Source organism: Delphinus delphis, chromosome 3, assembly GCF_949987515.2.
Source record: "Delphinus delphis chromosome 3, mDelDel1.2, whole genome shotgun sequence".
Taxonomy (NCBI): Eukaryota; Metazoa; Chordata; class Mammalia; order Artiodactyla; family Delphinidae; genus Delphinus; species Delphinus delphis.
Genome location: NC_082685.1, coordinates 71,776,605 through 71,799,201, shown reverse-complemented (window position 1 = coordinate 71,799,201; position 22,597 = coordinate 71,776,605). Strand labels below are relative to the sequence as shown.

General features: G+C 34.6%; 1 non-coding gene across 1 annotated transcript; it reads right to left on the bottom strand.

Moving 5' to 3' along the window:
* Window positions 1–20,089: 20,089 nt before the first annotated feature.
* On the bottom strand, window positions 20,090–20,196 carry LOC132423709 (U6 spliceosomal RNA). Its single transcript, XR_009519033.1, has one exon. It is a non-coding gene; the product is annotated as a U6 spliceosomal RNA (small nuclear RNA).
* Between the last annotated feature and the right edge of the window lie 2,401 nt (window positions 20,197–22,597).

The following is a 22,597-nucleotide window of genomic DNA, read 5'->3' as shown; positions in this document are numbered from 1 at the left end:
GCAACAAAACCAATAAAGAAATCCACCAATGACAACAATCACTAAAACTAAACTAAGATAAACTTAAAAATCAGAAACAAATCAGTCGCAGACAGCAAACCTCAAGTCTACAGTTGCTCCCAAAGTCGGCTGCTTCAGTTTTGGTACAATTCATTGTCTATTCAGGTATTCCACAGATGCTGGGTACATCAAGTTGATTATGGGGATTTAATCCACTGCTCCTGAGGCTTCATGGAGAAATATTGCTTTCTCTTCTTTGTTCACACAGCTCCTGGGGGGTTCAGCTTTGGTTTTGGCCCCCCTCTGTATGTAGGTCACCCTCAGGCATCTGTTCCCGCCCAGACAGGATGGGGTTAAAGCAGTGGCTGATTAAGGGGCTCTTGCTCATTCAGGCCAGGGGGAGGGAGGGGTACAGTAGTTATAATTGGAATGTGGGGTGAGCCTGCGATGGCAGAGGCCAGAGTGACATTGCAACAGCCTGAGGTGCACCGTGTGTTCTCCTGGGGAAGTTGTCCTTGATCATGGGACCCTGGCAGTGGTGGGCTGCACAGGCTCCCAGGGGGTTGGGGATAGTGACCTGTGCTTGCCCATAGGATTTTTGGTGGCTGCAGCAGCAGTGTTAGCATTTCATGCCTGTCTCTGGGGTCCGAGCTGATAACTGCAGCTTGTCCCTGTCTCTGGAGCTCATTTAGGTGGTGTTCTGCCTTCTGTGGGCAGACAGAGAAGGAATCCCCTCTTCTTGCGCTCCCTGAAACAATGGTCTCTTGCCTCTTAGGCAGGTCCAGACTTCTTCCTGGACTCCCTCCCGGCTAGCTGTGGCACACTAGCCCCCTTCAGGCTGTGTTCACACAGCCAACCCCAGTCCTCTCCCTGGGATCTGACCTCCAAAGCCCGAGCCTCAGCTCCTAGCCCCCACCCGCCCCAGCAGGTGAGCAGACAAGCCTCTCAGGCTGGTGAGTGCTGGTTGGCACCTATCCTCTGTGCAGGAATCTCTCCACTTTGCCCTCTGCACCCCTGTTGCTGCACTCTCCTCCATGGCTCCAAAGCTTCCCCACCCACCCACCCCCTGTCTCTGCCAGTGAAGGGGTTTCCTAGTGTGTGGAAACTTTTCCTCCTTCACAGCTCCCTCCCAGAGGTGCAGGTCCCATCCCTATCCTTTTGTCTCTGTTTTTTCTTTTTCCTTTTGCCCTATGCAGGTACGTGGGGATTTTCTTGCCTTTGGGGATGTGTGAGGTCTTCTGCTAGAGTTCAGTAAGTGTTCTGTAGGAGTTGTTCCACGTGTAGATATATTTTTGGTGTATTTGTAGGGAGGAAGTTGATCTCCACGTCTTACTCCTCCACCATCTTGAAGATTCCCCGCCAATGGAATCTTGATAGAGATTGCATTGGCTTTTGGTAATATTGACATTTTAACAATATTAATTCTTCCAATCTGTGAGTTTGGATTATCTTTCCATTTATTTCCATTTATTTGTGTCTTCTTCCGTTTCTTTCATCAATGTCTTGTAGTTTTCAGTATAGAGATCTTTCACCTCTTTGGTTAAATTTATTCCTAAGAATATTATTGTTTTTGATGTTAGTGGAAATGGGATCAATTTCCTTTTTAAAAATTTATTTTATTGAAGTATAGTTGATTTACCATGTTGTGTTAGTTTCTGGTGTACAGCAAATTGATTCAGTTATACATACATAAAATAGTTTGCATCTATTATTCCCAAATTCCCTATCCATCCCTCCCCCATCCCCCCTCCCACTTGGCAACCACGAGTCTGTTCTCTACTTCTGTGAGTCTGTTTCTGTTTCATAGATGGGATCAATTTCTTTATTTCTACTCAGATAATTAGTTTCTAGTGTATAGAAACACTACTGATTCTTTATACTAATTTTGTGTCCTGAAACTTTACTGAATTTGTTGTTTAGATCTTACAGGATTTTTGTGTGTGTGTGTGTGAAGTCTTGAGGATTTTCTATATATAAAATGATGTCATTGGTAAATAGAGCAAATTTTACTTCTTACTTTCCAATTCTGATACGTCTCATTTCTTTTCATTGCCTAATTACTCAGGTTAGAACTTCCAGTACGGTTTTCCATAGGAGTGATGAGAGTTGAGACTTTGTCTTGTCTTGATCTTAGAGGAAAAGCATTCAACCTTTCATCACTGAATATGATATTATCTGTGAACTTGTCATACATAGCCTGTACATTGTACAGGCCATGTTGAAGTACATTCTTTCTATACCTAATTTGTTAAGATTTTCTATCATGAATGGGTGTTGAATTTTTAAATGCTTTTTCTGTGTTTTGATATGATCATGATTTTTTTCTTTCTATTATGTGATATATCACATTTATTGATATGCATATATTTAACTGTTCTACATCTTAAGGAAAAATCCCACTTGATCATGATGAATGATCCTTTTAATGTGCTGCTGAATTCAATTTACTAGTATATTTTGCTGAGAATTTTTGCATCTATATTCATTAAGAATTTTGGCCTGTAGTTTTCTTTAATATCCTTTTCTGATTTTGTTATTAGAGTAATGCTGTCCTTTGGGAGTGATCCTCCTCTTCAATTTTTAGACAGTTTGGAAGTATTGGCAATCTTCTTTAAATATTTGTTAAAATTTTTTGTAAAGCCAACAGCCCCTGGTTTTTCTTTGTTGGGAGATTTTTGATTACTGATTCCATCTCCTTACTAGTAATTGGTCTGTTCAGATTTTCTATTTCTTCCAATTTAGTCTTGGTAGGTTGTATGTTTCTAAGAGTTTTTCCATTTCTTCTAGGTTGTCCAGTTTGTTGGCATAGATTGTTCACAGTAGCCTGTTAGGATTCTTTGTATTTCTGTTATGTCAGTTGGTAAAATCTTCCTTTTTTTTTTTATAATTTTGTTGATTTGAGTGCTCTTTTTTTTCCCTTGGTTACTTTAGCTAGATTTGTCAATTTTGTTTATTGTTTCAAAGAACCAACTCTTGGTTTGGTTAATCTTTTCTATTGTTTTCCTGTTTTCTATTTTATTTATTCTGTTCTAATCTTTATTATTTCCATCCTTCAACTAACTTTGGGCTCAGTTGGTTCTTACTATAGTCCTTGAGGTGTAGTTAAGTTATTTATTTAAGAATTGTTTTTCTGGGGCTTCCCTGGTGGCGCAGTGGTTTAGAGTCCACCTGCTGATGCAGGGGACACGGGTTCGTGTCCCAGTCCAGGAAGATCCCACATGCCACGGAGCGGCTGGGCCCGTGAGCCATGGCCACTGAACCTGCCTGTCCGGAGCCTGTGCTTCACAATGGGAGAGGCCACAGCAGTGAGAGGCCTGCATACCACAAAAAAAGAATTGTTTTTCTTTATTTTTTTATTGAAGTATAGTTGATTTACAATGTTGTTTCAGGTGTACAGTAAAGTGATTCCATTTATATATATATATAAAATCAGTTATATATATAATCTGAAAAAGAATATAATATGTAATATTTATATTTTAATAATATATATTATATATGTTCTTTTCCAGATTCTTTTCCATTATAGGTTATTATAAGATATTGAGTATAGTTCCCTGTGCCATACAGTAGGTCCTTGTTGTTTACCTATTTTATATATAGTAGTATGTATATGTTAATCCCAACCTCCTAATTTAGCACCCCCTACTATCACCTTTGGTAACCATACGTTTGCTTTCTGTCTGATGAGTCTATTTCTGTTTTGTAAATAAGTTCATTTGTATCATTTTTTTAGATTCCACAAATAAGTGATGTCATACGATATTCCTATTTCTTTTTTTATCTTTTTTTTTTTTTATCTTTTTAATTTCGTTTTTTTTTTTTTTTCTTTTTTGTTTGGCTGCATCAGGTCTTAGTTGCAGCATGTGGGATCTTTTCCTTGTGGCATGTGGGCTCTTTGTTGCAGTGTGTGGGCTTCTCTCTAGTTGTGGCATGCAGGTTTTCTCTCTCTAGTTGTGGCACATGGGCCTAGTTGCCCTGCAGCATGTGGGATCTTAGTTCCCTGACCAGGGATCAAACCAGTGTCCTCTGAATTGCAAGGAGGATTCTTTACCACTGGACCACCAGGGAAGTCCCCATGATATTCCTATTTCTTAATGTACACATTTATTATTATGAGCTTTCCTCTTAGAATTGCTTTTGCTGTATCCCATAAGTTTGGATATGTTGTATTTCCATTTTTCTCAAGAAACTTTTTAATTTCTTTAAATTTTTTCTTTGATCCTTTGGTTGTTCAGGTGGGTATTGTTTAAATTCTAAGAATTCATGAGCTTTCCAGTTTTCCTCCTGTTATTAATTTCTAGTTTCATATCATTGTGGTCAGAGAAGATATGTATATGGTATGCTCTCGAGCTTTCTAAGACTTCTTTTGTGGTCTAACATTTGGTCTATCCTAGATAGTGTTCCATATGTGCTTAAGAAGAATGTGTATTTCGCTGATTGTCAGATTGAATGTTCTATATATGTTAGGTTCATTTGGTCTGTAGTGTTGTTCAAATCCACTGTTTCTTTATTGATTCTCTTTTTGGATGATATATCTATTGTTGAGAGTGGGGTATTAAAGTTTCCAGCTATTCTATTGCTGTTTATTTCTCCTTTTAGCTCTGTTAGTTTTTGCTTTATGTATTTAGGTGCTCAATATAGTTGATCACCTAAATATAATTATTTAAAAATTTTTGTCTGGTAAAACTGAAACCTGTGTTTTTGTAGGGTTGATTTCTAGAGATTTATTTTGTTACTTTGAATAGGCCATGTTTCCTTTTTTCTTTGTATGACTTGAGATCTTTTGTTGAAAATTGGGCACAGGAGGAATGAGCCACCTCTCCAAGTCTTTGCAGACAGGCTCTGAGCAAAGGAAGAATTTCACTAGTTCAACTGGCCTGAAGATTTAATTCTTTTCAGACCTTTTCAGGGCTTGTGTCTTCCCTGAGCCTGTGTGTATGTTTTCCCCTAACTCCCCAGTATACATGCCTGCTTTTAAATCTGTTAATTTCCCTGAGTTTTACCCCTGCTTTTTCTCAGGTCTTCAAAGCTTTATTGTATTCTTCAGCCTATAGTATCTTGCCCCCAGGGACCCATGGGTCTGCAGTCCCCTGTAGTTTTTATGTGTTATTTTGCCTGTCACTGCTCTCAGCAGCCTCCAACCTGATAATCAAAATTATGCCACTGTTCCTGTCTGAGATTCAAGTCAGGAGAAACAGAAACTAGTTCCTCAGGGTTTTTCAGATAAGCCAAAATGTTGCAAGCAACTTCTACTCTTTCCCTTCTGTCCTGAGGAGAGGACCAGGGATTTGGCAGCTTTCTCCTGACTGCCTTACTCTGCACTATTCCACATCAGGGATGGGGAGGGGTAAATGTGAGCAGAATATGCCACAAAATTTCCTATCATTTTGTGTGATTTTTTTGTGTGCCTTTTTTTAAATTGTTATTCACTTGGTTGCTGCATAACTTCGATTTCTAGAGCTCACCAAAATTATTCTAGTCAGTCCGTTGTTTGCTTGATGTTTCCATGGGGGAATGAGGGCCTGGAGCTTCCTGGTCCACCATCTTGCTTGTGTCACTATAACATTAATTTTAATAAGTGTACTTTTCATCACTTTTATATTCTAAAGGTCTTGTAATTTGTATTGATTTGTATTTTTCTCTTTGATGCAAGTGTAAAGAGAGTGTTTAAGTAATTTTTAAGTAGAAGAGCCTCTTTATAATCTAGTTTTTGTATTAATTTTTAGTTTTTTCTTTTTAACTGGGGTATAGTTGTTTTACAATATTGTGTTAGTTTCTAACAAACAACGAAGTGAAGTAGAGTTCCCTGTGCTATACAGCAGGTTCTCATTAGTTATCTATTTTATACCTATTAGTGTATATATTGTTAATCCCAATGTCCCAATTCATTCCTCCCCCACTTCCCCCCTTGGTGTCCATACATTTGTTCTCTATGTCTGTGTCTCTATTTCTGCCTTACAAACACGTTCATCTGTACCATTTTTCTAGATTCCATATATATGCATGAATATATGATATTTTTCTCTTTCTGCCTTACTTCACTCTGTATGACAGTCTCTAGGTCCATCCACATCTCTACAAATGACCCAGTTTCATTCCTTTTTATGGCTGAGTAATATTCCATTGTATATATGTACTACATCTTCTGTATCCATTTGTCTGTCGATGGGCATTTAGGTTGCTTCCATGACCTGGCTATTGTAAATAGATGCAATGAACATTGGGGTGCATTTGTCTTTTTGAATTATGGTTTTCTCTGGGTATATGCCCAGTAGTGGGATTGCTGGGTTTAATTTTTAGTTTTATCAAGACTGTGCTTTCTACATTTTTAGGTCATAAAATATTCTATGGCCTAACATACTCAATTTTTGCATATTTCATGTGAACTTGTAAAGGTTTATATACGGTTTTCTGGGTACAAAATGCATGTATAAAAATTATATCTATCTAATTAATAATATTGAAGGTCTTCTACATCCTTTTTTTTGCCCCTTAATGTAGTGAAGGAAGGAGCCTTTAAGTACAGAGAAGCAAAGATAACAACACTCAGAATCCTAATGATGTTAATCTCAAGGCCATTCCCATTTCATTACTGCTGTATTTTTTTTTTTGGCAATTTTATCCTCTTTAGTGCCCAGGCAATTTCAAGCTGGGTTTTCTGTCAATTGGAGAAAGAGACTTAAGTATGATGATATCACTAATATTTTCTCTGGCATTAGTATTTGCCAGTTTATGTTTTTCTCTCATACCGATTCTTCAGTTATTTGTTATTTCCTTTTGAATTAAATTTAATTTTGTAAATCATCTGAAATTCCTTGTTAAGGGCAGCAAATATAAACCTGTACATAATATCAAGTAACTTCAAATAGAGTACTTTTCCACCTCTGCTGCAGCTGTCATAATGTTAGTCTGTGACATAAAGATTACTTGGGTTCTGTATTCTCTGTTTCAAAAAGCAAAGATGACTTTGACACTTTAAATATTTATCTTTAAAATGGTTAGAATAAGCAATTTTCAATGCAGTATTTCTCAGTTATCTGGAAAATCCACTTACATGGAAATGTACAGTTGATCCTTGAACATGCAGGAATGAGAGGCACTGACCTTCCTCAGAATTGAACTTTACAGTTGGCACTCTGATTCTGATATTCTGCATCTATGGAATCAACCAGCTGTTCATTGTGTAGTACTGTAGTAAGTATTTATTGAAGAAAACCCACATATAAGTGGATCTGCACAGTTCTAATCCATGTTATTCAAGGTCAACTCTCTATGCCCTAATATGGGAAACAGATTCATTATCAATATAGTAAATAGTATATTAAAAACTGAATACAATTGAAAAACAACCAAGAATGCCTTTATTAAGGCATTAGTGACATAAAGTAAATAGCAAATATTCAAACTATACAATTCAAAAAGTTTTGAAATATGTATAAACCTGTGAAATCACCACCTAAGTCAAGATAATGAACATATCCATCACCCCTAGAAGTTTCCTTGTATCACTTTATAATTCCTCCACACTGTTCCTTTCCTTACCTTACACCCTAATACAAATGAAATGTTGATGCGCTTTTGGTTATTATGCATTAATTTTAGCTTTTAAGAATCTCTATAAGTATAATCATTCATTAAATGCTCTCTTTTAGTTGGACTTTATTCAGCCTACGAATACACTCTGAAATTATTTTGAGATTTATCCTTGTTGCATCAATAACTCATTCCTTTTTATTGGGGACTAATATTCCATTGTATGGATATGCCATAATTTATCCATTTTCATACTGATGAACATTTGGACTGTTTCCAATGTGGCTACAAATAAAGCTTCTATGAACAGTTATTTACAAGTCTTTGTATGGACATATGCTTTATTTTTATTTATTTATTTATTTTTTGGTAAACACCTAGGAAAAGAATGGACTATTTAATGTATTTAGTCTGTTTAGTGTATTTAATTTTAGCCATTCTAATTGTTGTATAGTAATATTGTGGATTTAATTTGCATTTTTAAATGACTATTGATGTTGAATATTTTTTCATGTACTTATTGGATATTCATATATCTTTCTTTAGTGAGGCATTTGTTCAAAGCTTTACCTTCCTAAAATTTGAGTGGTTTCTTATTATTTTCTTGCAAGAGCTGTTTATATATTCTGAATACAAGTCCTGTATCAGATATGTGATTTGCAGATTTTTTCCTCCCTAGTTGTAGCTTGTTTATTCATTTTCTGATCAGTGTCTTTGAAGCGTGAGTTTTTAATTTGGATGAAGTTCTATTTATCAATTTATTCCTTTATGGATTGTGCTTTTGGTATTATATGTAGGGCATTTTTTTCTAACCCCAAACTACAAGGTTTCCTGCCAGAAGTCTTATAGTTTTATGAAATATTTTGAGTTAACTTTTGTATATGGTATAAAATATGAAAAGTTCAGTTTTTTTACTTAAGGACATCCAAATTTTCCAGAACAATTTGTCAAAGACAATTCTTTCTTCACTGAATTGACTTTCCATTTTGGTAAAAAATCAGTTCTGTGTATATATGTGGTCTTTATTACTATATCTTTATAAAACTTGAAATTGGGTAGTGTTCATTGTCCAAATTTGTTTTTCATTTTGGTACGTTCCTTTGGCTATTCTAGGTCCTTGGTATTTCAGTGTAAATTTATATCTCAACCTAATAAAGGCCATTTATGACAAACTTTAATATTTTGGATATTAACCCCTTGTCAGTTGCATCATTTGCAAATATTTTCTCCCAGGCTATAGGTTGTCTTTTTGTTTTATTGATGGTTTCCTTTGCTGTGCAAAAGCTTTTAAATTTAATTAGATCCCCTTATTTTTGCTTTTGTTTCCTTTGCCTTATGACTCAGATTAAAAAAATATTGCTACAATTTATGTCAGAGTGTTTTGCCTATGTTCTCTTTTAGGGGTTTTGTGGTTTCAGGTCTCACATTTAGGTCATTAATTCATTTTGAGTTTATTTTTGCATATGGTGTAAAAAATATTCTAATTTCATTCTTTTACATATAGCTATCCAGTTTCCCCAGCATCATTCATTGAAGAGAATGTATATTCTTGCCTCCTTTGTCATAGATTAATTGACCATATAAATGTGGGTTTATTTCTGGGCTCTCTGTTCTGTTTCATTGATCTATATGTCTCTTTTTGTGCCAGTACCATACTGTTTGCTTGTTTCATAAATTTATTTATCCATTTATTTATTTTGGGCTGCATTGGGTCTTCATTGCTGAGAGTGGGCTTTCTCTAGCTGCAGAGAGCAGGGGCTACTCTTTGTTGTGATGAACAGGCTTTTCATTGCAGTGGCTTCTCTTGTTGTGGAGCATGGGCTTCAGTAGTTGTGGCTCACAGGCTCTAGAGCAGAGGCTCAGTAGTTGTGGTGCATGGGCTTAGTTGCTCTGCAGCATGTGGGATCCTCCTGGACCAGGACTCAAACCCGTGTTCCCTGCATTGGCAGGTGGATTCTTAACCACTGCACCACCAGGGAAGTCTAGTACCATACTGTTTTGATGACTGTAGCTTTGTAGCTTAGTCTGAAGTCAGGGAGCATGATACATCCAACTTTGGTTTTTTTGTTTTTTTTCCCCCCTCAAGATTGCTTTGGCAATTCAGGGTTTTCTGTGGTTCCATGTAAATTTTAGGATTATCTGTTCTAGCTCTGAGGAAAATGTCATGGATATTTTGGTAGGGATTTCATTAAACCTGTAAATTGCTTTGGGTAGTATTACCATTTTAACAATACTATATCTGCCAATTCATGAACACAGTTTATATTTTCATTTCTTTGTATCATCTTCAATTTCCTTCATCATTGTTTTATACATTTCAGAGTATAGCTCTTTCACCTCCTTGGTAAAGTTTATTCCTAAGTATTTGATTCTTGATGGGATTTTAAGTGGGATTTTTTTTTAACATTCTGTTTCTGATAGTTCATTATTAGTGTATAGAAAAGCAACAAATTTCTGTATATTCATCTTGTATCCTAAAACTTTACTGAATTCATTTATTAGTTACTGAATTCTAATAGTTTTCAGAAAGATACTATTGGGTTTTCTCTATATAGTATCATGTCATTGGCAAATAGTGACAGTTTAAATTTTTCTCTTCCAATTTGGATGCCTTTTCTGTCTCTTGTATGATTGTTATGCCTAGGACTTCCAATACTATGCTAAATATGAATGGTGAGAGTAGGCATCCTTGTCTTGTTCCTTATATTAGAGGAAAAGCTTTCAGGCTTTCACCATTGAGTATGATGTTAGCTGTGGTTTTGTTATAAGTGGCCTATCATATTCCTGATCTGATGAGAGTTTTCATTGTGAATGATGTTGAATTTTGTCAAATGCTTTTTCTGCATCTATTGAGATGACCATATGGTTTTTATCCTTCTTTTGTTAATGTGGTGTACCATCTTGATTGATTTGTGGATATTGAACATCTTTGCATCCCTGGAATAAATCTCATTTGATCATGGTGTATGACACTTTTTATATATTGTTGAATTCAGTTTGCTAATATTCTACTGAGGACTTTTGCATCTATTTATCATATATTGGCCTGTAATTTTGTTTTTTTGGTTGCATCTTTGTCTGGGTTTGGTATCAGGGTAATGGTGGCCTCATAGAATGAGTTTGAGAGTGTTCTCTCCTCTTCAATTTTTTGGAATACTTTGCAAAGGATAGATATCAGCTTTTCTTTCTGTGTTTGGTAGAATTCCACTGTGAACCCATCTGGTCCTGGACTTTCCTTTGCTGGGAGTTTTTAACTTACAAATTCAAGTTCACTACTGCTGATTGCTCTGTTCAGATTGTCTGTTTCTTCCTGATTCAGTCTTAGAAGATTGTATGTCCCTAGAAACATCCATTTCTTCTACATTACCCATTTTGTTGGTATATAACTATTTGTAGTAGTCTCTTATGATTTTTTGTATCTCTGTGATTGCACTTGTAGTTTCTCCTCTTCCATTTCTTATTTTGTTTATTTCGGTCCCCTTTTTTTCTTGATGAGCCTGGCTAAAGGTTTATCAATTTTCTTTATCTTTAAAAAAAAACAGCTTTTTGTCTGATATTTTCTTTTTTCTTTCTTTTTTGGGGGAGGGGGTTCTATTTTATTTATTTCCTCTCTGATCTTTATTATTTCCTTCCTTCTTCTGACTTTGGGCTTTGTATGTTCTTCCTTTTCTAATTCCTTTAGAGGGTGGGTTATGTTGTTTATTTGATATTTTTCTCATTTCTTGAGGTAGGCCTGTATCACTATACTTTTCTCTTAGAACAGCTTTTGCTGCATCCCATAGATTTTGGAAAGTTGTGTTATTGTTTTCATTTTTCTTGAGGTATTTTCCAATCTCCTCATCAATTTCTTCACTGACCCATTTTTAGTAGCATATTGTTTGGTTTGCATGTGTTTGAGTTTTTCCAATTTTTCTTCCTTGTGTTTCCCCCTGCTTTCTTCTTTACCATTTTCCAACCACCCTTGTGGGCAGAAAAAGTGCTTGATATAATTTATATCCTCTTAAATGTAATGAGACATGTTTTGTGGTCTAGCATGTGATCTATCCTGGAGAACATTCCATGTGCACTTGAAAAGAATGTGTATTCTGCTGTTTTAGGTTGTAATGTTCAATGGACATCTGTTAAGTCCAACTGGTCTATTGTGTCATTTAGGACCTCTGTTGCCTTACTGATTATCTGTGTGGATGACCTGTCCTTTAACATCCCACTGACATCAAAGTCCCCTACTATTATTGTATTACTGTCAGTTTCTTCCTTTGTGTCTGTTAATATTTGCTTTGTATATTTAGGTGCTGCTATATAAGTTGCATATATATTAACAAGTTTTATATCCTCCTCTTGTACTGATCTCTTTATCATTATATAATGTCCTTCTTTGTCTTTTTTTATAGACTATTTTAAAGTCTATTTTGTCTGGTGTGAATTTGCCACACCAGCTTTCTTGTCATTTTTATTTTCATGAAATATCTTTCTCTTGGCTCTCACTTTCATTCTGTGTGTGTCTTTAGCTCTGAAGTGAGTTTCTTATAAGCACCATATGGATGCATCTTGGTTTTTTTTCAAATCCAATCAGCCCCTTATGTCTTTTGATTGTAGCATTTAGTCTATTAACATTTAAAGTGATTATTGATAGGTATGTACTTATTGCAATTTTGTTACTTGTTTTCTGGTTGTTTTTGTAGTTCTTCTCTCTTATTTTCTTCTTTCAGTTTCTTCCCTTCTGGTTTGATTATTTTCTTTAGTTGTGTGTTTATGTTTCTTTCTGTCTAGTTTTTGTGTGCCTTTGCATGTTTTTGATTTGTGGTTACCATGGGGTTCATATATGTTGACCTATATCTACTTGTTTTAAACGGGTAATCATTTAAGTTCAAACACATTTTAAAAGATCTGCATTTTTTACTCCCCTCCCCTACATTTTCTGTTTTTGATGTATTATACTTCATGTTTATCCCTTAACTGTTTATTGTAGTTATAGTTGATTGTACAGTTTTTTACCTTTTAATATTTATACTAGCTTATTTAAGTGGTTGATCCACAACCTTTACTATTTATTTACCTTTACTAGTGGGATTTTTCTTTTCCTATAAATTTTTACTTCTTATTGTAACCCTTTTTTTTCCCCCACTTAGAGAAGATCCTTCAACATTCCTTTTAGGGTCAGTTTAGTATTGGTGAACTGTTTTTGCTTATCCAAGTTCTTCATGTCTCCTTCAAGTCTGAAGGAGAATCTTGCTGGGTAGAGTATCCTAGGTTGTAGGTTTTTCCCTTTCAGCACTTTAAATATATCATGTCACTCCATTCTGGCCTACAAAGTTTCTGCAGAAAAATCAGCTAATAAACTTATGAGGGTTCCCTTGTATGTGATTCTGTTTTTCTCTTGCTCCCTTTAGATTTCTCTCTTTATCTTTTACTTTGCCATTTTAATTATGATATATTTTGGTGTGGGTCTTTTGGGGTTTATCTTGTTTGGGACACTGTCTGCTTCCTGCACCTGAATATCTGCTTCCTTCTTCAGGTTTGGGAGGTCTTCAGACATAATTTCATCAAATACGTTTTTGACCCCTTTCTTTCTTCTCTTTTTGGGACCCCTATAATACAAATGTTAGTATGCTCAATGTTTTTCCACAGGTCCCTTAAACTGTTCTAATTTTTTAAAAAATTTATATGCTCTTTGCTCTTCTGATTGAATGATTTCCAGTATTCTATTATCTTCCAGATCACTTATATGTTCTTCTGTATCATCTAGTGTGGTTTTCATTTCAGTTATTGTATTCTTCAGCTCTGATTGGTTCTCTTTAAAATTTTCTAGCTCCTTGTTAAAATTCTATGTTCATCTATTATTTTCCCTAGTTAGCATTCTTATTGCTAATGCTTTGAACTGTGTATCTGGTAAATTATTTATCTGTTTCATTAGTTGTTTATATCAGAGGTTTTTTTTTTCTTTCTTTCTTTTTTTGAGTAGTGTATTTATCATAATAATGTAATTTTTTCCCTAAATGAAAACATGTTCATTATAAAAATGCAAAAACATACACGTATATAAAGGAGAAGAGTGACATTTGCTCTTTTTGTATTCCTTTTCCATAATACCCCTTTCCTCATCCAGAGATAAACACTGTTAATGATTTTGTATACCACATCCTTCCCAAACCATTTCTATGCATTTACCAAAATATGTGTTTGTGTGCCTTTATATTTATATATATTAGACATATATACACATGTATATGGTTTATACATTATAGTATCATATTGCTCTGTAAGCTGATTTCCCTTTAAATATATCATAGATATATATTAATGGCCAATTGCCTTCTCATGATGTTTTACCAGTTTACATTACCTCCAAGAGGTGTGCTTTGTTTTTAAAATTTTTATTTTACATTGGAGTATAGTTGATTAACAATGTTGTGTTAGTTTCAGGTGTACAGCTAAGTGATTTAGTTATACATATACATATATGTATTCTTTTTAAGATTCTTTTCCAAAATAGGTTATTACAGAGTATTGAGTACAGTCCCCTGTTCTATACAGTAGGTCCTTCTTGATTATCTATTTTATATATAGTAGTATGTATATGTTAATCCAAAACTCCTAATTTATACCCCTGCCTCACATTTCTGCTTTGGCAATAATAAGTTTGTTTTTGAAGTGTGTGAGTCTGTTGATCTTTTGTAAATAACTTCATTTGTATAGTTTTTTTAGATTCCACATATAAGTGATATCATACAGTATTTGTCTTTCTCTTTCTGACTTACTTTACTTAGTATGATAATCTCTAGTTTCATCCATGTTGTTGCAAAAAACATTATTTCATTCTTTTCTATGGCTGAGTAATATTCTATTGTATATATGTACCACGTCTTCTTTATCCATTCCTCTGTCGATGGACATTTAGGTTGATTCCATGTCTTGGCTGTTGTAAATAGTGCTGCAATAAACATTAGGGTGCATGTATATTTTCAAAGTATGGTTTTCTCTGGATATATGCTCAGGAGTGGGATTGCTGGATCATATGGTAGCTCTATTTTTATTTTTTTAAGGAATCTCCATACTGTTCTCTCTAGTGGCTGCACCAATTTACATTCCCACCAACAGTGTAGGAGGGCTCCCTTTTCTCCATACCCTCTCCAGAATTTATTGTTTGTAGACGTTTTGATGTTGTCCATTCTGACCAGTGTGCGGTCATACCTCAGTGTAGTTCTGATTTACATTTCTCTAATAGCTATGTTAAGTATCTTTTCATGTGCTTCTTGACCATCTGTGTGTTTTCTTTGGAGAAATGTCTATTTATATCTTCTGCCCCTTTTTTGATTGGGTTTTTTTTCATATAGAGCTGCATGAACTGTTTGTATATTTCAGAGATTAATCCCTTGTCGCCTCATTTGTCGGTCGCATCATTTACAAATATTTTCTCTCATTCTGTGGGTTTTTTGTTTTGTTTTGGTTTCTTTTTGTTTTATTTATGGCTTCTTTTGCTGTACAAAACCTTTTAAGTTTAGTTAGGTCCCATTTGTTTATTTTTGGTTTTATTTTCATTACTCTAGGAGGTGGATCCAAAAAGATATTGCTGCGATTTATGTCAAAGAGTGTTCTGCCTGTATTTTCCTCTAAGAGTTTTATAGTATCTGGTCTTACATTTAGGTCTTTAATCCTTTTTGAGTTTATTTTTGTGTATGGTATTAGAGAATGTTGTAATTTCATTCTTTTACATGTAGCTGTCCAGTTTTCCCAGCACCACTTACTGAAGAGACTGTCTTTTCTCCATTGTATATTCTTGCCTCTTTTGCTGTAGATTAATTGAGCATAGGCGTGTGGGTTTATTTCTGGGCTTTCTATCCTGTTCCACTGATCTATAAGTCTGTCTTTGTGCCAATATCATACTGTTTTGCTTACTGTAGCTTTGTAGTATAGTCTGAAGTGAGGTAGCCTGATTCCTTCAGTTCCATTTTTCTTACTAAAGATTGTTTTGGCTATTTGGCATCTTTTGTGTTTCCATACAAATTTTAAGATTTTTGTTCTAGAGCTGCAAAAAAGATAATTGCCATTGGTAATTTGATAGGGATTGCATTTAATCTGTAGATTGCCTTGAGTGATACAGTCATTTTGACAATATTGATTATTGCATTCCAAGAATATGGTATATCTTTCCATCTGTTTGTGCCATCTTTGATTTCTTTCATCAGCATCTTACAGTTTTCAGAGTACAGGTCTTTTGCCTCCTTAGGTAGGTATTTTATTCTTTTTGATGTGATAGTAAATGGGGCTGTTTCTTGAATTTCTCTTTCTGATGTTTCATTGTTAATGTATAGAAATGCAACAGATTTCTGTGTATTAATTTTATATCCTACAACTTTACCAAATTCATTAATGAGCTCTAGTAGTTTTCTGGTAGCATCTTTAGGATTTTCTATGTATAGTATCATGTCATCTGCAAACAGTGACAGTTTTACTTCTTTTCCAATTTCGACTTGTTTTATTTCTTTTTCTTCTTGGACTGCTATGGCTAGGACTTCCAGAACTATGTTGAATAAAAGTGGTGAGAATGGACATACTTATCTTGTTTCTGATCTTAGAGGAGATGCTTTCAGCTTTTCACCATTGAGTATGATGTTAGCTCTGGGTTTATCATATATTGCCTTTATCATGTTGAGGTATGTTCCCTCTATGCCCATTTTCTGGAGAGTTGTTATCATAAATGGATGTTGAATTTTGTCAAAAGCTTTCTCTGCATCTATTGAGATGATAATATGGGGGTTTTTCTTTTTGTTTAATTGAAATGTAGTTGATTTACAATGTTGTGTTAATTTCTGCTGTACAGCAAAGTGACTTCATTATATATATATATATATATATATATATATATATATATATATATATACATACATACATATACATACACACACATTCTTTTTCATATTCTTTTCCATTATAGTTTACCACAGGAGATTGGATATAATTCCCTCTGTGAGACAGTGGGACCTTGTTTTTTATCCATTCTAAATATGCCAGTTTGCATCTGCTAATCCCCAAATCCCAATCCATCCTTATCCCACTCTCCTCCCCCTTGGCAACCACCAGTCCATTCTCTTAGTCTGTCATTCTGTTTCTGTTTAACAGATAGGTTCATTTTGGTCATATTTTAGATTCCACATATAATTGATACCATATGGTACTTGTCTTTCTCTTTCTGACTTACTTTACATAGTATGATAATCTCTAGGTTCATCCATGTTGCTGCAAATGGCATTATTTCATTCTTTATGGCTGAGTAATATTCTATTGTATATATGTACCACATCTTCTTTATCCATTCATCTGTCAATGGACATTTAGGTTGTTTCCATGTCTTGGCTATTATGAATAGTGCTTTTGTGAACATAGGGGTGCATGTATCTTTTCAAAGTGTGGTTTTCTCCAGATATATGCCTAGGAGTGGGATTGCTGGATCATATGACAGCTCTATTTTTAGTTTTCTGAGGAACCTTCATACTGTTTTCCATAGTGGCTGCACCAATTTACATTCCCACCAACAGTGTAGGAGGGTTCCCTTTTCTCCATACCCTCTCCAGAATTTATTGTTTGTCAAGGTTTTAATGATGGCCATCTGACTAGTGTGAGATGATACCTCATTGTAGTTCTGATTTGCTTTTCTCTAATAATTAGCTATGTTAAGCATCTTTTCATGTGCTTCTTGGCCATCTGTGTGTTTTCTTTGGAGAAATGTCTATTTAGATCTGCCTCTTTTTTGATTGGGTTGTTTTTTTTTATATAGAGCTGCATGAGCTGTTTGTATATTTTGGAGATTAATCCTTTGTCAGTCACATCATTTAAAAATATTTTCTTTTATTCTGTGGGTTGTCTTTTCATTTTGTTTATGGTTTCCTTCCCTGAACAAAAGCTTGTAAGTCTGATTATATCCCATTTGTTTATTTTTGTTTTTATTTCTTTTACCTTGGGAGACTGACCTAAGAAAACATTGGTACGATTTATGTCAGAGAATGTTTTGCCCATGTTCTCGTCTAGGATTTTTATGGTGTTATGTCTTATATTTAAGTTTTTAAGCCATTTTGAGTTTATTTCTGTGTATGGTAAGAAGGTGTGTTCTAACTTCATTGAGTTACATGTGGCTATCCAACTTTCCCAGCGCCACTTGCTGAAAATACTGTCTTTTTTCCCATTGTATATTCTTGCCTCTTTTCCAAAGATTAATTTACTGTAGATGTGTGGGTTTATTTCTGGGCTCTCTATTCTGTTCTGTTGCTCCATATGTCTGTTTTTGTGCCAGTACCATGCTGCTTTGATTACTGTAGCTTTGTAGTATTGTCTGAAGTTTGGGATGGTTATGCTCCTGGTTTGTTCTTTTTCTTCAGGATTGATTTGGTAATTCTGGGTCTTTTATGGTTCCACATGAATTATACGATAATTTGGTCTAGTTCTATGAAAAATGTCATGGGTAATTTGATAGGGATCACGTTAAATCTGTAGATTGCTTTGGGTAGTATGGCCATTTTAACAATATTAATTCTTCCAATCCAAGAGCATGGGGTATCTTTCCATTTCTTTGAATCATCTTCAATTTTCTTTATTAATGTTTTATAGTTCTCAACATATGTCTTTCACCTCCTTGGTGAGGTTTATTCCTATTTATTTTGTTTTTGGGGTTGTGATTTTAAAAGTTATTATTTTTTTTAGCATTCCCTTTCTGATGTTTCATTGTTGGTGTAAAGAAATGTAACTAATTTCTGTATGTTAATATTGTATCCTGCTACCTTGCTGAATTTGTTTATCAGTTCTAGTACTTTTTGTGTGAAGTCTTTAGGGTTTTCTATACATAGTATCATATCATCTGCATATAATAACAGTTTTACCTCTTTCCTTCCAATTTGGATATGTTTTATTTCTTTTTCTTGTGTCATTGCTGTGGCCAGGAATTCTAATACTATGTTGAATAGAAGAGATGAGAGTGAGCATTCTTGTCTTGTTCCAGATTTTAGCAGGAAGGCTTTCAATGTTTCACCATTGAGTATTATATTGGCTGTGGGTTTGTCATAAATAGCTTTTACTATTTTGAGATATGTTCCCTCTATACCGACTTTGATAAGAGTTTTTATCATGATTGGATGTTGAATTTAGTCAAATGCTTTTTTTGCATCTATTGAGATGATCGTGTGTTTTTTGTCTTTTCTTTTTTTGATGTGGTGTATCATGTTGATTGATTTGTGTATGTTGAACCATCCTTGTGAACTTAGGAAGAATTCCACTTGGTTGTGGTGTATGATCTTTTTTATGGGTTGTTGGATACGGTTTGCTAATATTTTGTTGAGAACTTCTGCATCTATGTTCATCAAAGATATTGGCCTGCAATTTTCTTTTTTGGTGGTGTCTTTGTCTGGTTTTCGTATCAGGGAGATGGTGGCTTCATAGAATGTCTTTGGGAGTGTTCCCTCCTCTTCAGTTTTTTGGACGAGTTTGAGAAGGATTGGTATGACTTCTTCCTTGTATGTTTGGCAGCATTTGCCTGTGAAGCCATCTGGTCCTGGACTTTTGTTTGTAGGGATTTTTTAAATTACAGATTCTATTTCACTTCTAGTGATCAGTCTGTTCAAATTATCTAATTCCTTTGTCATTCAATTTTGGTGCACTGTATGTTTCTAGAAACTTGTCCTTTTTTATAGATTGTTGAATTTCTTTTAATATAATTGTTCATAGTATTCCCTTAAGGTTTTTTATATTTCTGCAGTATGTGTTGTTATGTCTCCTTTTCCATTTCTCATTTTGTTTATTTGGGTTCTCTCTCTTTTTTCTTCTTGGGGAGCCAAGCCAGAGATTTGTCAATCTTGTTTATCCTTTCAAAGAGTCAGATCTTGGTTTTATTGATTTTTTCTATTTTTTTAAATTTCGATTTTATTTATTTCCTCTCTGATCTTTATTATTTCCTTCCTTCTGCTGACTTTAGGTTTTGTTTCTTCTTCTTTTGCTAATTCTTTTAAGTGGTAGGTTAGGTTGTTTATTTGAGATTTTTCTTATATTTTTGAAGACGGCCTGTATTATTATGAACTTCCCTCTAAGAACTGCTTTTCTGTATCCCACAGATTTTGTGTGTTCATTGTCATTTGTCTCTGAGTATTTTTAAATTTCCTCTTTGATTTCATCATTGATCCATTGGTTTTTTAGTAGCATGTTTTTTAGTCTCTGTGTAATTGTTTTTCCTCATTTCTTTTTCTGTCATTAATTTCTAGTTTCACGCTGTTGTGGTCGGAAAAGATGCTTGAGATAATTTCTATACTCTTAAATTTGCTGAGCATTGTTTTGTGCCCTAGTATGTGTTCAATCCTAGAGAATGTTCTACGTGTACCAAAAAGAATGTGTATTCTGGTTTTTTTGGATGTAATTTCCTAAAAATCTCAAATCTAACTGTTCTAGTGTATCATTTAGTATCTCTGTTGCCTTATTGATTCTCTGTCTGGAAGATCTGTCTATTGATGTGAGTAGGGTGTTAAATTCTCCTAGTATTATTATATTCCTATCAATTTCTCCCTTTTTGTCTGTTAAAAATATGAAATGCTTTATGAATTTCCATTTCATCCTTGCACAGGGGCCATGCTAATGTTCTCTGTATCATTCTAATTTTAGCATATATGCTGCCAAAGTGAGCATGAACATATGGTTTTATTTTTCAATTTGTAAACATGGAGTATCACACTGATTTGCAGTTACTGAAAAATCCTTGCATCCCTTCGATAAATTCCACTTTACATGGTGCATAATCCTTTTAATGCACTGTTGGATTCGGTTTGCAAGTATTTTGTTGAGGACTTCTATGTCTATGTTCATCAGTGATATTGGTCTTTAATTCTCTTTTTTTTTTTTTTTTGCAGTATCTTTTTCTGGTACTGGTATCAGAATGATGGCCTCATAGAATGAGTTAAGGAGTGTTTCTTCCTCTGCAGTTTTTTGATACAGTTTCAGAAGGATCAGTGTTAACTCTTCTCTAAATGTTTGATAGAATTCGCCTGTGAAGCCATCTGGTCCTGTACTTTTGTTCATTGGGAGTTTCAATTTCAGTACTTGTGATTGGTCTGTTTATACTTTCTATTTCTTCCTGGTTCAGATTTGGGAGATTGTACCTTTCTAGAAATTTTTCCATTTCTTCTAGATTGTCCATTTTATTGGCATATAGTTTCTTGTAGTGGTGTCTTATAATCCTTTGTAATTCTATGGTGTTAGTTGTAACTTCTCCTTTTTCATTTCTAACTTTATTGATTTGAGCCCTCTCTCTTTTTATCTTGATGAGTCTGGCTCAAGGTTTATCTATTTTGCTTATTTTTTCAAAGAACCAGCCTTTAGTTTCATTGATGTTTTCTATTGTTTTCTTCATCTCTATTTCTTTTATTTCTGCTCTGATTTTTATTATTTCTTTCTTTCAGCTAACTCTAGGTTTTATTTGTTCTTTCTCTAGTTGCTTAGGTATAAGGTTGGGTTGCTTATTTTTGATTTTTCTTATTTCCTGAGGTAAGATCGTATTGCTATAAAGTTCCCTCTTAGAACTGCTTTTGCCACATTTCATATGTTTTGGATCATCCTGTTTTCGTTTTCATTTGTCTCTAGGTATTTTTTATTTCCTGTTTGATTTGTTCAGTGATCCAGTGGTTGTTTAGTAATATATTGTTTAGCCTCCACATATTTGTGTTCACAATTGTTTTCTTGTAGTTGATTTCTAATCTCATAGTGTTGTGGTCAGGCAAGGTGCTAGATATGATTTCAATTTTCTTAAATTTACTGAGGCTTGCTTTGTGGCCCAGCATGTGATCTATCCTGGAGAATGTTCTATGTGCACTTGAGAAGGTGTATTGTGCTGCTTTTGGATGGAATGCGCTATAAATATCAATTAAGTCCATCTGGTCTAATGTGTCATTTAAGGCCTGTGTTTCCTTATTGATTTTCTGTCTGGATGATCTGTCCCTTGATGTAAATGCGGTATTAAAGCCCTTCACTATTATTGTGTTACTGTCAATTTCTCCTTTTATGGCTGTTAGCATTTGCCTTATATATTGAGGTGCTCCTATGTTGGGTGCATATATATTTACAATTGCTATATCTTCTTCTTGGATGGATTGCTTGATCATTATGTAGTGTCCTTCTTTGTCTCTTGTAAGTCTTTTTTTTTAAGGTCTATTTTGTCTGATATTAGTATTGCTACTCCAGCTTTCTTTTGATTTTCATTTGCATGAAATACCTTTTTCCATTCCCTCACTTTCATTCTGTATGTGCCCCTAGATCTGAAGTGTGTCTCTTTTAGACAGCACATATATGGGTGTTGTTTTTGTATGCATTCAGCCAGTCTATGTTTTAATCTGTTTACATTTCAGGTAATTATTGATATGTATGTTCTTATTGCCATTTTATTCATTGTTTTGGACTTGTTTTCGTAGGTCTTTTTTCTTCCCTTCCTCTTTTGTTCTATTGTGATTTGATGACTATCTTAAGTGTTGTGTTTGTATTGCATTTTCTTTTTTGTGTGTACATCTATTGTAGACTTTTGGTTTGTGGTTACCATGAGTTTTTGATGTAGCAGTCTATATATATACACAACTGTTTTAAGTTGCTGGTCTCTTAATTTCAAATGCACATCCAATATCCTGCATTTGTACTCTCCTCTTCTCATAATTGCTGGTTTTGATATCATATTTGTGTGTGGATGATCTACTACATTTACGTTTGCCTTTACTGGTGAGCCTTCCCATTTGTAATTTTCTTGTTTCTAGTTGTGACCTTTCCTTTCCTTCTAGAGAAGTTCCTTTAGCATTTGTTACAAAGCTGGTCTAGTGGTGCTGAATTCTCTTAGCTTTTGCTTGTCTGTAAAGCTTTTGATATCTTTGTCAAATCTGAATGAGAGCCTTGATGGGTAGAGTATTTTTGGCTGTAGGCTTTTCCCTTTTATCACTTGAAATATATCATGCCACTCCCTTCTGACCCACAGAGTTTCTGCTGAGAAATCAGCTGATTACTTTATGGGAATTTCCTTGTATGTTGTTTGTTGCTTTTCCCTTGTTGCTTT